The following is an 18598-nucleotide window of genomic DNA, read 5'->3' as shown; positions in this document are numbered from 1 at the left end:
TTACGAGGACCTTTTCCTTGAATGGGTAGTTCGGGTCGAATCTATACATTCTCTTTCATGGGAATTGTTACTGTGTACCTGGTATACGTTTACATTCTATCTGTGTATCTATGTATGTATGTATCTGTCTATCTATCTACCTAGATAATCTGCTGCTCCAGATGTTTTGTTGGTTTGCTTGCTTTTTATTTGGCTCTCAAGAGTCCAAAGCCCCCCCCCCCCCAGTAACTTGCGGAGTATATTTAGCCCCAGGAAAAAAGAGCATCTCTGATAAGCTTCACTTCTCCCAAACATTACAAAGGGACACACTGAAGTGATTTAAAAAAAGAACTCTGTGGATGTGTCAGGATATTCAGTGTAAAAGCTTCTGGGAGCCTCCAACCTAGCATCTCACTCAACTGAACAAGGGATCTCTCCGCAACGTGCCCGGCGGAGGATGATTTGGAAAGCAGAGTTGGGTGGGCCGGTGGGGAAAGATAGATGAGTGGCCTCTGTGTCTATGAGGTGGTCAGTGAGAGAGGCAAAGCCCTTCCCCCCACTCCCATGGCTGTATGTGCCACTCTTCCTCTATACAAAGACAATTTGCTTTTCATGTAGTAATGAAGAACAATGTTTAACAGACAAAGGAGCTTCTAGTTTATTATTGTGCTGTCTTTGACTACAGCTAGATGCTGGGAAAAATGGTAATTCACAGTGTGAATGCTTCTTTTCCAGCCGTACGGGTTATGGCTGAGCACGTACATTGTATATTGCAGATGGTACAATAGCAAACACTGTGAGAACGAGGAAAGAATGAATTACGGCTTTTTTTTTTTCCTTGCTAGCCAAGAAACCAGGAATTTCTTCACAATAATTTTTATGTATGTCTCTGCGTGTATAGGTTCTTCCTTGGCAATATGCACTGTAGATTCTCATAAATGCTTTTAGGTTTTAGGGTTTTTAAATGAATGTATAAAGTCTACCGTGATGCTCTTAGAACACCTGTGTTCTCCTGCTTTTTTTCCCCCGTAAACTGATACAAGGCACAGGTGGTGCCTCATTAACTTATTTCATGCAAATAAAAACATATTGCATGATTTCTTCTCCTTAACTGTATAATCACTGAAACATGATTGTGCTGATTAATGCAACAAACTTTGGGAGGGAAGAATTCGGCAGTTTTTGTCAGTTCCCTTATGCTGAAGGGATTTGCAGTCCATGTAAATCTGATTTAAATGAAAAAGTAGTGGGAATGCCTCTTTCCTATGTAAGAAGTCTATTTTCCTCTAGTTAGTCTCTTCTGTATGTCATAGAACTCTCAGCGATAAAGAATTTGAAAAAAAAAAAAAGAGGAAGACTGAATTTCCCATAGAGGTAGAGGAATTGGAGACCCAGATGAGGAATCATCTTTAAATAAGCATGCTTATGAGTTCTGATTCAGTGTTCAGGTATTATTATCAATGATTTCCAAAAAGTGACATTGATTTGCTTTGGAAACAATGATGGAAAAAGAGCGAGTGTGTACCAGAATGCTTTTAGAGTTCTAAAATCATACTGGAAAATGTCCGAGCATTCCAACACAACTATAAACAGTACCATTCTGTATTTAGGGGGTGATGGCAAGTCTGTTTTTAAAAGTCTTTTGCGATATTATTTCTGTTTTTAATTTATTGAATTAAAGCCAGATTTATTCAATTAAGATAATACACTTCAAGGTTAACTGCCATTTGCTGTTCATTTAGGCAAGCTATTGTACAGTTATGTAAATTTCATGAACAGAGACACTGCTTGAGTGTCTTAATTACAAGCAAAAAGTGTCATTTAAATATGAATTAAGTGAATAGTTGCCAGTATTTCCTGTCCCTGTATTTTCTATCTTCTTAAAATCTAAGGGCTACCCAACGGTATGTACTGCGTCCTAAGATTTTTCTTTTTCTTGTAAAACAGAAATGCCCCTGCTACTAAGTATTATTTTTAAAAATAGGAAAAACATGTAAAAATGCCAACATCTCATTGATTATTAATCAGAGCAATATCTGAAGAAGAGGGTGCCAATTTTTCCCAGTTGGCCGCTGATTATTATTTTTACATTGTTACTGAAATTTAATAATTATTTCACTTATACAAGGGGAGATAATTTGCTGGATGTGTCATTTGCTCAAAATCACTGTATTTGTGAATTCATATTTTAAAAAATACCCTCTTTTAAATCTACCCATTTATAATGTGCCCAAACATTTCAGTTTCCAGACTCAAACCCTAGGATGCACATAGTTTTACCACTGCTTTATCTTTGTTGAAAGAAACATTTATTTTAAATTTAGAACTGTCACAGCTCTAGTTGTGCTTAGCAAAAGTGACCCCATGACCTGATACTCTGCTGATTTCTGTGAAATAATTCCCCATGCATCTCAGATTTACTGACAAGTATTGCTTTTGTTTGTCTCTATATTTTGGGATGGTTCTTGTATATAAAAATGACCTAGAGACAAATCTGGCATTAATCACGAAGGAAGGGAAGGATTCACAATTAGTTAATGAAAACCACACCTCAGTTCTAGGCAGTCCGTTCCCAGATCCCATCCCAAGCTGTAAGGCTGCAGGCAGCCTGGGGAGATATTCCCAGCCGCCCCCCAAGGTAGCACCCGCTCGCTCCCCCAGGAGTGAGGAGTGCACTATTCACTGAGTGTTGGCGTCATCCTTTCCAACATGTTCCCACTGATACATTAAAGGAATTAATTGCTCATAATGATCTCACCATCTGTTAACAGAGGTTCATACCTACAGGCTGGTGGCATGCGGTGGTTCTATTCAGGGATCAATAGGCAATGCCCGGCGAACGCTTTCCCACATTGCCTGCCTTTGCGCGCTGAAAGGGGGAGGGGAGCTTGGTGCCGGCCATCTGCTCCTTGTCTTTCTGTGCGAGACCTTGATGCGGTCCAGCACAGCTCTGAGCTGACTCCAGTCCGATTGGAATGTGGCTGATCTGAGAGCCTCTCAAAGCTGTGAAAGTGAGTCAAAAGGAGATGCCCATTGTCCGGCATTGCTGAAAGAAAATGATCACTTTAAAATTCATAACTCCCAGGTGCCTGCCATCTATTCATGGGAAAAACCCTCTGAACTTCTCTTCATTAAAGAGAGAGAGGGGAGTCCTGCTAAAAAGAGAGAAAAGGAAGTAGTTTGTGGGAATGTGCAGGGGATTTTCAGGCTAAACAAATGAGGAATTTGGAATTTTTTCACTTGTATTAAAAGGGCTGTGTAGGGAAGGGCAAGCTCTTATTTTAAAAGGGGTGGGGAGGGGGATGCCTTCCTGGGGCCCTGGAGCAACTAATGAAGAACATTTTCATTTTTCTTTAGGAGAATTCAGAGATCACCCTGCCTTTTTACTTTTATTACCTGAAGCTGAGAAAGAAATTTTTCCCATTTGATTCTGAACAACATTCGTATTTGATTTCCATTCCTATTCCATTGGTGTGCGATTGGGGTGGGAATTTATGGAGGAATGAGTCTGGGAAATTCCTGCATATGATACAGGACATCAGTGGGCACCTTGAAAGTCAAAGCTATGGGGTGTTTCTGAGGAGTTTATTCAAGCAACGTTACCTGTACCCACCAAGGCACCTGTCAGGAGTCGAGTTCCCTCGGTACCTTGAAGGACTAAAGAGCAGTGAAGGAATGAAAAGAAAATCTCCCTGCCTAGCAACTCAAGATTCAGCTGAGTCCCAGAGCTTTGGGAATCACGGGGCTGATGGATCAACTACTCTTGGCTGTTGGTCATTGTAGAAAATTGGTGTTACACCAGGGCCACATGGGAATTCAAAGGGGATTTGTGGATTAATGGATTGAGAGCTGAACAAAAGTACAAGTAGAGAGACCTGTGTTGTTTTTTTTCTCTCTCTCTTTCTCTTTTTGTTTCAAGTTTTTATTTAAATTCTAGTTAGTTCACATATAGCGTAATATTGGTTTCAGGAACTATGTTCTATCTCTTGAAAATCTTTTATCTTACAGACGATGACTTAAGTCCCATGGAGGTTAAGTGACATGCTCAAAGTCACAGAGTTAGTCATAGCAACCAGACTACAACCTTACCTTACTGGTGATTTTTTTTTCCTACTGCTTCATGCTGCCTGCCTTTAATGGTGTGGGGTTTAAAATCATTTTTGCTCCGCTTTCCCTAATTAAAATATAGATCAGCATCGCCACCTAAATAATACAATGGTCCTTTTTTAAATAAATGCTGAGCTCTCAGAAAGATTATGAATACCAATATTGATCACTAGCACATACAAAATAGAAAATGGATCAAGTAAAGTATTACTGTAAGTCAGAAAACAGTGCAATAGGTGGCAGAACCTATTGGTGAAATAGGGTAGTAAAGTCCAGTTCTCTTGCACATAAATAACCAAATAAAGGGAGGAAGCAGGAAAGGTAAGAATTGTCAATGATCAATGCAGAGTCAAAAAAAAAAAAAAAATCCCTCTGTTGACAAGCGGGGAGTCAAAATGCATAGATGGTGGAAAGGAGATGGAAGAATCTAGAAGTAACCCAAACTTCTGGGAAGTGAGAGAAAGTATGTCTGATAGAATCAATGTTGCTTGTTTTTCTAACAAATAAGAGGCCACCATCTTAACCATATATTTTTTTTTTCTAGAAATGAAATATCAGTGTATTGAGAGTCTTTGTTTTGCTTGACTTTTCCTCCATGGGAACATATCTTTAATTTTCAGGACAGTGAATGGGAACATAAAATTCTCTGAGCAGAATTGTGACACACTGTTTTTATGGTAGATTGAAGTGGGGCAAAAATTGATCACTAATCCAAATTGATTCTTAAATTATTAAATTGTTTGACTCCATAGTTTAGATGGATACAGTCAGAATTGGTGAAGTATGGGTGAGAACCCCCCCCTCCCCGGCCCACTGGCCATGATAGTATAAATGGAGTAAGAATTGGGAAGAAGATTAACAACAGCCCAAAGGGAATGGCTAACATTTTCTCAAGTGTTTTAGCTTCAACCTGGAGTTCTATGGGGGAACACAAAGATTATTCCAGAAAAAGTAGAAAAACAAAGGTAAGCCAAAAGAAGAAATGAAGTAAAATTTACCCTTAATACTTGACCATTTTTGACCTACCAAAAAAAAAAAAATGGCACTTCATACATGGGTCAACTTTAAAGCTTTTCACTCGGGGATATGTGGTAAACTTTTTCCTTTTTCAATAAATAGGCAACCAAATCCATTTTTAGTGGATTCAAATATGGTTTAGGACCAGTATGAATAAATGTTCTGTAGAGCTTCTGAGAGTCTCAGCTCTTCTCAAAACCGGATTTAGAACCACATACAGATTTCACAGTAGAGTTAAAACAATGTATGCTATAGGAATACAGTTCATTAAACATTGATTTAAAAACTTATTCATTATTTTTCCCTCTTGCGATGAAATGGTAGCCATCTTCCTACCGATGCACACACCCCTTCATGACTGCAAGCTCGTAATAGACCATCTTCTCAACTGCTGGCCTAGGAGGAATGCAGTTAGGGAGAATGTGCCTTAAGAATGAGGCATGAAAGGATACCCAGTTCCAACAACACAATGACCACAAACAGTGCGTTGAAAAACAACAACCAACAAACCACAAAACACACCAATAAAGCACAGTACAGAATTCAGAGACAGTCCATTTCTTTAGTGGATTTGGGTGAAGAATGCAGTTGGTGGGGTCACAAGGAACAGTCTGGTCATTGGTTCTGTTACAGTTGATTTGTGGGCTGTGGTCCCCCATGTTTCATCTTTAAGACTCAAATTCTTAGGGTGTTCTAACTCCCAGAAGAATACATAACTGTTCATTCGTTTACATCTGCTTTGTTTCTAATGTACCTTTTTTTTCCGTCAAATATCATTTGAGGCCTGAAAGCTGCATCTCTAAGCCGCTCCTTGTTTTTTAGGTGGTTGTTGTGTTTTTTCTTTTCTCACAGACTGTGATGAGGGCCAGAAATGCCCATCTTTTCTATAGAATGAATGCATTTTCTTTTTCTTTTCAAGAATCCTACAGGAAAATGTCCTCCTCTTTTAATTATTCAGTTTTTGAGCACAGTTTTTTAAACTTGCTCTGCCGTTGTAATCACTTTACATTTGCTCAATCATCTGACTCAACTTTGTTCTCCGTTCTTGTGTTCAAAATTAATACATAGAGAAGATTTTAAAAGCACACCAACAAAAGCAAATACAATTTAATGCTACCCTACCCCCACCCTCCAGTTCTCACAAGCACAGGTCCTGTAGGGTTAGCTGATCTCTGGGTTTTATTATTTTCCCCTCTCTTTTCTTTCCTTAAAAAAAAAAAAAATGCATGGAAAGTAAAAGTTTATTGGGGGCAAGAGGTTCAATGACGATTTTTCCCTCCAACAAATTAATCTTGTATAACCTGCATTATAAAGGCTATTTTTAAAAAGAGGAGGAAATAATCATTGGAGCCTTATTTGGAACTCTTGTGGGTTTGAGTTCACATTTGCACCAGCCAGAGATTTTCAATTAGCAGTGCCTTAGAAAGCAGGGACCCCTGCCTTTGTCAGTGTCCTATGGAAGAAGAAGAGCAAATAGATTGGAAATGGTCTTATGGCTCAGGCTCCTGGGAAAATGTAACAGGTGTTACAGCTCAGCTGGGTGTGAGATTTATGAAAAAAGCCCACTCAGACTTTGCCCATAGAATTCTGCTTTCTAGCCAGGGCTTCAAGTAGGAAGAAACTAATGACTTCATTACCATCTCAATTCTGGGAAATGCCTGGTCCAGACCTGAATCATTAAAGGAAAGGTATAGCACTCTGGGTGACCTTGCGAGATCAAAATGTTATTTAGAGCAATTCCATTAGTCAGAGCCATAAACCTGAAAGAACACACCCTTTGGGAATAACACTTTGGCCATAAAATGAGAAAACAAAAACAAAACAACACGAATCCATACAGAAAAGGAGGGAGAAAGAAGAAAAAACAAACAAACAAAAAAAAAAACCCCAAACAAAACAAAAGAACCCCCAGATTCTGTAATCATCACGCCATACTATTTCCCCCCGTCTCTTTGAAAAGTCTCCACTTCCAACACTTTCTTCCCCCTCACTCTTGTTGTGACACATTAAATGGCTCTTGTCGCTTTCCCATTTCCAGTGGATTATAATTGGGGGGGAGGTAGAAGCCAGGGATGATGTCAATTTTCCAAGCAGAAGAAGGTGAAATAAATCTCTTCAGTCCAAATAGTACTTAATAGTGTTAACAGTAGTACTGCTTAACTGGTAGCAATTAACAGTAAATTTTTTATTAGATAATTGCCTCTTTTATTCATCTGCAGTGGGAAAACGTAGCACATGTGAGTCTGTCTCCTGTCCCGTTTATCCCTGCAAACAGTCCTGCGTGGTCATTGTGTTGTGTTTTTATTTTTCGTTGTTACTCTGTGGAAAAACCACTTGGACAGTGGAAATGCAATTTCAGTCACCTTCTCATAGTAGATTTATCTCTAAATGCCAGTCCCCTAGTGGGGGGTCCACCAACCCCAGATGACTCATTTTTATTATGCTCCCACATGCTGTAGTTCCAGAACACCTTTGAGGAAAAAAAAAAAAAAAGCAAGTGAAAGGACAGATTGTTTATAAGGCCAATGCTTTGAGGCTGTGAACTTGCTTCAGAAAAGCTAGGTGCTCCTTACTACCCCCATCCCTGAGAAAATGACCTTCACATTTAAGTCTCCAATTGGTTCTCTTCTAAAGTATGTGGTGGTGCCTTCCTGGTAGAGCTGAGGCCCTCTCTACCCTGGGGGACTTGCTGACTTTTGAACTGGAGCTAGTCACCAAAAAGCATTAGGCTGGATTGTTCTGACTATAGGCATTAAAGCCAAATGGGATGACAGCGTCTGAGCAAAGTAATTTGGATGACGAAGGGCAACAAATACTGCTGAGTATAGCAAAATGGCCAATTAAGGGTTGGAATCCTTGGTCATCATATACCAAGCTAGGGTCTGCCCATCACTGCAAGTATTAATTAGGGTTATAATATAATTTGGGGCTCATTGTAGGGACCACAAAGTGGCCTATTTAGTGGTCAAAACAAATTGGTTATGATGTTTGGGCATTATTTCATGATGAAGCCTGTAAGGTAGAGATTAAAATTTTCCTGAAAGAAATGTTCGTTAGACGGTAGGCTATATTGCCAAAGAACAACGTCAGAGGAAATCTTGCAGAGATTTATTGGCATACCTAGAACATTCCTCGACTTCCCTTTTAAAATCGTATTCTATTTCTCTTGTTCAATGTAAACATGTATGGAAGAGAAGGTATAAAAATCTTACGTAAGTATTACCATTTACAAATTAATCTCACCCACCTCTTCACAGCAGTCCCTGGAGGCAGAAAGATGAGGAAACCAGGCTTTGAGAATGTATTATACTTAAAACCAGAACTCCTAGCAATTTGGTCCAGTGCCCTTGCATTGTCCTGACTCCCAAGGACAGTCTAGTCTTTGGTCACGTTGGCCATTTGTGGTTCTGATATCATCTTTAAATACTTCTTAGCACATTTTCACACAGTAATCTTTAGTAAATTCTTTATGATGATGGTAAGAAAAAAATGCGTTAAGAACAGTTTTACTTACTGTTCCTCCCTTAGACTCAGAGGCAGGGTTTTAAGCTAGAAGATGATTAGAAGTTATTATTAAGGGCACCTGAGCATTAGTGATTCATAAAACAAAACAAAACTTCAAGATTCAATGCAATATGAACAATAGGATCTCTGGCTTCACTGGGTAAGGAACTAAAGGGTGGGGAAGTGGTTAGGTGGAGGAAAATGTTATAATTGTAAAAGCAAAGCCAGAAGGTGCCCTACTGGGACGTGCGCCCTGCAAATGACCATTATTACTCTATCTTCCCTACTCTGGCTGTGGAAATGAAAATATCCTCGATGCTTGGTGAACAATCAGGAGCACTAGGAAATTTGATCTAAAGTCTTTGCTGAGTTAACGGAAAGCAGTCACAGGGTTAAACACCCTTGCCTGGGTTGCTAAATCCCCAGTGGAGAAAAAAGCTGGAGGAATTTGGACAATTTTTGAAGCTGCTAAGGGAATTATGGAGCTATGGATAAGACGCAGATGGAAAAAAATGCCAAGGAAGGAAGGAACAGGAAAGGAAAAAGATAACTTGTGCTAAGAAAGTAGTTAGGAAAAGCTGAGGTAAAATCTGGTTTATAATAAGATTAATGAATTATGGTCCCAACTATACAACATTAATAATTGCTCTTTTTTTTGAATATGTGCAACATTCCTGGCACTGAATTAGCATAAGGAAAATAGAGATAAATGAAACAGTCCCCTGCTTTGAAGGAGGTAAATGAAGGTTTGTAAAGCATTAAAAATTGCACAGCACTGTACCAACACAGGGGATTAACTCATCGTTGTGTATTGGGATTAGCTTCAGACTGGATTTTGCAGATCAGCTTGCAAATGCTCTGACACTCATCCTTGGACTAAGAGACTTGAAGCTTGTCCAGAATGAATGTGGCAATGTTATGGAGGTGGTCTTGAGATCCAGACGCCATTCCTGTGCTGCCTACTGTTTTGGGGCCAGTCACAGAACCTTCCTGGTTCACCATAAAGACCATGCATCTGAGTTGAAGAGTAAGCTGTCCTTGCATGAGGGTCACTTGACCATTTCATACAAGTGAACACAGTATCAGCCTGAGATCCTTGACATTTTTACTTTTACTAATGACGTGCTGTTAAGTAGTGGAAAATGCGGCTACTTGCCAATTATTAGGATTGCCTTATGATTTTTAGAAGTAGTTTTGAGCCTTTTTTTAAGAGGCATTACTTTATTTTCATCTGGCTTGCCCAATCCGAGTTGGTTTTTATTTTAGAAGTTGGCAGAATTGGGAACTGTGCTATGTTACTGTTAGGTATTATTTCTCTGTTGGAATTTTGGTGACATAATATAATGAGTGTTTGCCATCTCTTCCTCCTTTGTGCTTATTTTGTCCTCACTTGGCAATATAAATGGTGAAACAACAAAATCAAACTGCAGTTTTATTCCAATATTCATTTTATGTTATTTGACATAACTTTTTTACAGTTAATATTAGCTCAGATAATGAGGCACAAAGATAAGATTACTTGACGTTTTCAGAGTGCCTTTTCCTCTGAGGATTACGAAGTGGCGGTTTAAAAGACTTATTACATTTAACGAAGTGGCGGTTTAAAAGACTTATTACATTTATATACCTTTGCAGGTGCAGTGCAACACTATTAATCCTATTTTAAGGTTAGGTAAACTGAGGTACAGAAGTTAGAAAGTTGCATTCAATATTTTAGGTCCTCATGAGTATTTTAGTTAGTTTCTTAAAACAACAAAAAAATTTTTTCAAAGTTATTTTCCCCCATGAATTAAGGAGAAAACTAAGTTATTTTCCCATGTCTGGTTTTAGATTTTCCTTTTTTTTTTTTTAAGTCATGATGGCAGGAAGAGTGACAAGTCCACATTCTTAGGGTAAATGGTCACATCATTATTTACTAAAAGCCATCAAATATTTGAGTTTGAACAGCCCAATACATTCATATTGTACTTTGTATCTCCCAGATGCTAAATGTCTCGTGAGAGCTCACTCCCGTGGGAGGTACTCATGAATTACATCCGGGGGAATTCTGCCTATTCCCATTTCCAGGAAATATCACTGTATCTCGGAGATGCCCTCACATTGATTTTTATATTATTTGCTACATGAGAGGCTGTAGGTAAAAAGATTGGACCGAGCCTCATGAGTAGTAAGTGCTAAATATGGTGTTCGTGTGTCTTACTAATACGGTCTCAGCTTCTCATTCCATTCTGAATCTGCTAAGGCAGATTGAAAAACGGAGAGCAGAATTCTAGCAGCCCTTGTAGAATCCTGTAGCTAAAGGGAGAGGGATTGAAAAGGCCATTTCCTGGAGTTTCTTTTCCTCTAACACCGTTTCTCTTTTCTGCAGCTTTGCATAAACTTGGCCATTTTACCTGCCTCTCTAGACTGTCTCCAACTGATAAGTTCTTGGCCTGGTGAGATATTACAAACCCAATACGTATCATCAGGAGACATGAATATATAAATGCCCAATATCTTGAGAAGATAAATGCTTTCCCAAAGCATGGCATGTTGGGGGACAGAGGAGGGAATTCCATAAAATTTTCATGTAGATTTCATGTGCTCTCATCACACACGCAACAATGGTAACTATGTGAGAAGATGTGTTAATTAGCTTGGCTATAGTAAAAGCTTTACGGTATATGAAATCATCATGCTGGACATCTTAGATAAATATAATTTTTATTTCAAACCTGGCCACGTACAAGAACTCTTTTAAAACTATGAGATTTTCTGTATCCAGTTGTCCTTATTTGCAGATGCTAATATATATATATATATATATAGAGAGAGAGAGAGAGAGAGTCTGTATCTGCCCATTTGCTTCTTCTGGGAACTCTGGAGATACTAACATTTCAAATGTGTGTTTGGAAAACTCACCATTTAATTTGGGTTTTACCCAAATGAACTAAGTTTTGCTTAAATGATTTTTTTTGGATCAGCTTTCTAAGATTACTACTGAAATAATAACCCATTCCTCTGTCTAGATGTGGATCCAATGCTTTCATTCATTTGTGTCATTTCCTATGTATGATTATCTGGTGTAGACAGAAGGAAAAGCCTGAAAGTAACAAATTCAGAATAACAGATTCTAGAAAACAACGAAAAGTCATAATAATGGAAATTTAGCAATATAGATAGAGTCGCATAAAATGGAAGTCTTCCATATTCAGAGATGCCGAGATATATGTGAATTAATGTGAGATTTGCTGAGGGCAAAGTTGGCAAAGGATATCACCTTCTTAGAGTGTTGCTTTTGATGAGAGAGCATAAAGAGACAATATCATGCCTACTACCACATCATGTGTAGAAAGAGCGTGCAACTTGCAAACAGGCTGCTCTGGGCTACGGTTCTGGCTTCGCGCTCACTGGCTCTGTAATCCTGGAAAGATACTTTTTGAACCTTGAAAATATACTTTATCTGAAGTATTATCCTTTATTTTTCCCACCTCTAATCTGGGGAAAATAATTCCTACTTATCTGAGAGGGACTAGGGGAATAAAAGTACTGTATTGTACTGTGATGTATAAAATGTGTTTTCATTATTACATGATTTTGGATTCAAACATGAGAAGTAGGTACCAAAACGTGCAAGGTAATTAAAGTTTGCTACCAAATATGGAAAAATGATTTTATTCCAGTGCATTTTATAGATTTGCAGATTTTTTTCACATAGCCAGCAGATTGTTCCATACCTATTTACCAATAATTGCTTCATCTGGGATGGAAAATGAGTATCCTTCAGATTTGTAGATATTTATTTTCCAGAAAGGGAAAATAGAATTGGCTCCTGACAACAGAAAACCATCTGGGGGTAAGAAGGGCTCCTATTGGCCTGACCATATTAAGCCCCAGCTGGTCTCCTGAGCAGGGCAGTTTGAGAAGCTGATACCCCATTGTGTGACAGTATTCATGCATAGAAAGTGAACAATCTTATCCCTAAACTTTTAACCTAAGTAGATGCAACACTGTATCCCAATGAACTTCTAAGTTGTTCTGTTCTATGCCAACTGGTGTGTAGGAAGGGGCTTGTGTGTGTGTGTGTGTGTGTGTGTGTGTGTGTGTGTATAGGGAGGATCAAGTTCTTATCTCTTAACGAAACTTCTTATGGCATTTTTTAAAATTTATTTAAGTAATCTCTATACCCAACATGGGGCTCAAATTCATGACCCCAAGATCAAGAGTTGCACGCTCTTCCAACTGAGCCAACCAGTTGCCCTTCTTATGGCATTTTTAAATGTTCTCTTCTGACTACACTTATCACATATTGCCTTGAATTCTAGTTGTCCAAGTAACTGCCTTTTCACCTACATTAAGCTGACTTTAATTTATGGAGTCAGACAGTTCCGTTTCTACTACTTGCCAATTGAAAGATCTTGAGCAAGTTGCTTAAATTCATTGCGCCTGTTTCTTTATCTGTGAAACAGAAATAATACTCCCAAGTTCAAAATGCTTTTGTAAGAATTAGTTGGAGTAATGTACGTAAAATATGGTACATGTTAGTCATTTAATAATATCAGCTTTTTTTTTTCTTAAAAGCGGTGTCATATTTCTATCTCCCCCAGTGCCTTAACCATGCAGGTACTCAATAAATGTTTGTTAAATCAAAGAATGGTGGTGACTTCTAGTGATCTCCAGCTCTGGACTCACCATCCACCATTCAACAAGCTCCAAACCCTTCCAAAAAACATGGTCATCGAACACCATTCAAGAAAGCAAGTATGGATTTGGAGATTCTATAAATTTCCTAAGACTTGGGATAGTCTCAAGATTGGTCTTATGAAACAGGAATCCCTGCTTTAGGGTTTCGGAGAGCTCATTCTCAAAATTCATGGAAACCAATGGAAGTAAATCTGTCAAAGTCTTTTGTAAAGTAATCAACACATATTCTCCAAATTTTCATATGAAGCGTAAAGAGACAAAGAGTCACAGTGGTAGAGCTCACTTTATGGGTAGGAAGTGTGGGATGCGGTATGAGATGTGAAGGTTGTGTGAAGAGCATGCGTGCTCAGCTATGCCCCATTGCTCCACTGACTTCATAAAAGCCTTCTTTGACTTTTGGCTTCTATTTTCACTTCTCCAAACAAACACTCATAAAATCTCAGGAATCCCTTCAACAGAGAGTCACAGTTGTCCTTAATAAAAATTACAGCTGAAGAATCATGGGAAGGTATGAAGCCTGCTCTGACCATTAGTTTGATTTTGGATAGAACATTAAGGTAGTCAGAATGTTGAAGAAAAGGAGAATCGTCAATGTAGGGCATTTGATTCTAAGTGGAATGTTCCAGCATTATGATACGGTAATCATTCTCACCCTCTTTAAATAGAACCCAAACTTGTTCTCAGTGAATGGTTAGCACTCTTCTCAGAATGATCAATGGTATATGATTAAAACCGTTGTATAGACCATTGCTTCCATACTCACCTAGGGAGGAACAGTGTACCCTAAAGGCAAGTCAGAGGACCTACAGGGCACAGTGCTCCAACTTTGAAGCCAAGATCCGGGTATTAACTGCCCCTACTTGGTCACTTTTTAAAACTAGCTTAACTACCCAGTGCATGCCCCTATCTGTTTATTTTTTCATCAGAGCCTATGTCAACTTGAATCTGTTCAACCGAAGTGTATGCTTCAACTGAAGATCTGCTTAAGAGCTCGTTTAGTTTCTCTCCCACCTCCCCTCCCCCCATGTATGGCCTCATCAGCCAAGGACAGGTCCTGCTGAGAGCCTCTGACTCTAGCACAGTTCCTACCTGTGTTCACCTGTGTTCCACCCTTCCGTTCACATGGCTAGCTTGTCAGCTTCTAGGGGAAGCCCATCCATGTCTTGCAGCAAGTGTATGGTCTTCCTGCTAGACTTGGGTCCATTTCTCTTGGGGTGCAGGGAAATACACTTTCAAATTTGAAAAGCTAAGTGCTAGCATTTCCTCCTCTATCCCAGAGGCCTGTGTCTACTAGAAAACACAGTGACTGAAGTTCCTGCGGGACCACGGGAAACCTGTATCTAGGTATGACTTGAGTCCATTGACAAGATTTTTATAATGTGGTAGCCACGAGAGAAACGATGGGAAATCATTACGGCAGTTTGTGATTCTCTGAAGCTGTTGGGCATCCTGAGGTTTAGGCCTGGCAACTGTTGATCTTTTCATTTCCTTCGAATGATTATGCAAAATATATCTTTTGAGATAGTGGAAACGGTTACATATTTTAACAAGAATTCTACAGTTTTAAAAAAGATGTAATAATATATTCTGAATATTAACTAACAATAGGACTCATGATTAACTAGCAGTACACTGTTTAATTTCTTATAATAATCAACATTTACTACTTGTTTGCCTCGCACTGTAGCAAGCACATCATACATATTAACTCATTTAATATTCCTAATAAGCTCATATGGCTATTATTATTACCATCTTTCTTTTCCAGATTAGGAAACTGAAATGTATAGGGTTTAAATACAATGACCAAGATCTTGCCCCCTTGAAAGTTCACGAGCGGGGTACCAAACTGAACCATTACAATTGCAGACCCTATACTCTGAATCTCTCGGCTACTGATAAGCAGGCAACAATTCCAAAAGGGTGATTTCTGTACTAAAGAAATTTATACCGCACAAAATATAGAAAGACACGAAAAAGGAAGTCTATGCCTTTGTGACTTGTGTACCTGTAATCTTTTCCCCCCAGTTTTACTGAGATAGAGTTGACATACAACACTGTATTAATTAAAGGTGTACAAGATGATTTGATATATAATCACAATGATTACTGTGAACTAAAGTATATATTGCAAAATGACTACCATAATAAGTTTGATTCACACCCATCATCTCATGTTATATTTTTTCTTGTGATAAGAATTTTTAAGTCCTACTCTTTTAGAAACTTTGAAATATACGAAACATTGTTAACTATAGTCACCATGCTGCACATTATAGTTCCAGAATTTATTTATCCTATAAGTGGAAGTTTGTACCTTCTGACTACCTCCACCCATTTCCCCTACCCACAAACCCCCACTTCTGGCAACCACCAATTTACCCTCTCTTTCTATGAATTTGGTTTGCTTAGATTTCGTATATGAGTAAGATAATACAGTATTTGTCTTTCTCAGACTTATCTCACTTAGCATAATGCCCTCAAGGTCCATCCATCTCATCCCAAATAGTAGCATTTTCAGCATTTTCTTCTATTTTATAGCTAAATAATATTCATATGTAAGAATTTTCTTTATCTATTTGTCCATCAGTGGAAATTTATTATTTCCATGTCTTCACTATTATAAATAAGGTTGAAATGAGCATGGTGATGAACAGATATCTCTCTGCGAAAGAGTGACTTCATTTCCTTTGGGTGTATTCCTAGAAGAGGAATTGGTAGATCTTATGGAATTTCTATTTTTAGGTTTTTGAGGAAAGTCTATACTGTTTTTCGTAGTGACTGCACCAATTTACATTCCACCCACAGTGCACAATTGTACTCTTTTCTCCACATCCTTGCCAATACTTATTATCGCTTATCTTTTTGATAATAGCCATTCTAACAGGCGTGAAGTGATATCTCACTGTGGTTTTGATTTGTATTCCCCTGATGATTAGTGATGTTGAGCCCCTTTTCATGTATCTGTTGGGTGTTAGGATGTCTTCTTTGGAAAAAATGTCTATCTATTCAGATTTATCCCATGTTTTAATAGATTTTTAAAACTAGTTGTATAAATTCTTTGTATATTTTGAATATTAATTCCCTACACTTTATCAGATCTATGATTTGCAAATATTTGCTTTTCATTTGGTAGGTTGCCTTTTCGTTTTGTTGATGGTTTCCTTTGCTGTGCAAAACCTTTTTATTTTGATGTAGCCCCACTTGTTTATTTTTGCTTTTGTTGCCTTTTCCTTTTGGGATCAAATCCAAAAAGTCATTGCCAAGGAGCCTGCCACCTATGTTTTCTTATAGGAATTTTATGGTTTTCAGTTTTCTTTTAATCATACAGGAATTTCAAAACTCTGGGGTTGAGAAGTCAATATTACTGAAGGGGGAGTGATTCATTACAAATCTCTACGCTTCATCAAATCAGGATATTTAAGTACAGTGTCCCTTGAATGAGAACATCAGGACATTTACATGAGCTGTCACATGACCACTTCCCTCCACATTGGGCCACAGTGCTCTGAGAAACAGATCATGAAATGTATAGGTCGAGAAGGGCAGCAAGTCCAAAGCTGGGCAGAAAACACTTAAATGGCTAAAGCAACAGTATCTAGTAGCAAAGGAAAAGAACCTGAGCCGTGGGAATATTGTTGGAGACATTGAACACCTTATGGAACCTTGAACTTCCTGCCTGCTAAGATGAAAAGATTGTTCTAAAGGACAGAAAACTGGCTTTCTTATTTTTATTCTGCATATACAAAAATGCTTCCTGAAGAGTTTGCTTACTCCTTTCCCTTTGTCTTCAAACTGCAGATGAAGATGATTTTTTCCTAGATATGTAATTTTGAATGAACACCACCTGATCCCAACCCCAAATTGGTTCCTGCTTTTCCCTATATCCTCTAAACACCCCCACCATCTATCCCACCACGTAGAATGACATACTAAAAATGAGTTTGTACTAAATGTGGAAAGCATGATCCTAAAGATTATAAGTAATTGTATTTGGTTGAATTGTTACCAGATCACATCTTCCTTTTGTGCTACAGTTAGATGTTGGAGGGGAGAACGTGTCTGTCATCCAGAGAAGAGGAACTAAGGTGTATAGCTGTAAACCCCCTTGCACAAATCAAATCCTGAACCTGAGCAGTAGGAATATTCTGGTTGGACACAAAACATTGATCAAAGTGACAAAATAGCCAATGTGTCTACGTGGTTGAAATGAGTATTTCTAGCCTATCTTAAGTACATTTTCATGGCTCACAATTTTTATCTAATTATTGTGTGTTCCCAAGTGGTTGGACTTCAGGTCAGAAGGAGAGGTAGCTATACCAGAGTGGAGGAGGCCACTGAGATAAATAAACCTCTCCCTTTCGCTACTTTCAGAAAAACAGATCACCAGCTATCTATTATATATGTGTATGTATGTGTGTGGGTATGTATGTGTGTATAATCACTTATCCTCTACTCCAAATCCTGGACTAAGAAAAAAAATATTTTTTAGAGAAAGGAAAAGGAAATTCAAAGAAAAACCCCTTTGAATTCCAGTAAGAATTTGATTTATAATGAAGCAGAAAAACCATTTAATATTTTTATTTCAATTTGATATGATTGCCATGAAATCATTGTTTATAAAGGCAAAAATTGTACCCACCTAGATTTTGCATATTTCATCATTGTCTTTAGATGGAAACTGAGGTAGAAGCTTTGATGGGATTTGAGCACTGGCTATTCTGTTGTGTATATTACATTTATGGAAGCCTTTTTAAAATTCTCTTAGCAGTTTGAAAGTATAAGTCCCTATTTTCAAAATTGGGATGATTTCTTCCACTTAATAGCACCCTGATCAGTGATCACTTTAATTTTCTTTTGATACTCAAAGAGACTCTTCATAAAAAAAGCATCCAAGTAAAAGCAGAATGAAACAAGACCAGAAATGATTATACAGGAGAAAAAAACATATGCTGAGCATTTTTATAAAATTAATAAGCATGTCTCTGTTAAGAGATTCATTATAATAAAATAGCTTTTTTTTCCCCTTCACCTACTGAGGCATTAGCAGTTTGGGACTCCTGAATTATATTATGTTTGATAACTTCCTATTGCATTAGTGAATTTCCATTTGGTTATAAAAATTTCCTGATAAAGCCCCATTATTTCTATGGCTATGAGGCAAAGTATAATCTGATTATGGAGCTACCTTTATTATAACTGTAGCTAACGTGATAATATACACCATATTATTACAGAAATGCTCTGTGGTGTTTTCTCTTTTGAAAAAGGGCAGACAGGCTCAGAGAAAGAATAACAGGAGAGACAA

The 18598-nt window shown here is 38.1% G+C and overlaps 1 protein-coding gene across 2 annotated transcripts in view; it reads left to right on the top strand.

Annotated features, from left to right (window-relative positions):
- LOC148107327 (uncharacterized) overlaps positions 1 to 18598 on the top strand; it is a 176686-nt gene that overhangs the window by 401 nt on the left and 157687 nt on the right. The window lies entirely within an intron of this gene.

The sequence above is a fragment of the Ursus americanus genome, chromosome 32 (genome assembly GCF_024610735.1).
Source record: "Ursus americanus isolate L20-20 chromosome 32, mUrsAme1.1.p, whole genome shotgun sequence".
Classification (NCBI taxonomy): Eukaryota; Metazoa; Chordata; class Mammalia; order Carnivora; family Ursidae; genus Ursus; species Ursus americanus.
Note: the sequence above shows the minus strand (reverse complement) of the source record. Positions and strands in the feature narration are given on the sequence as shown.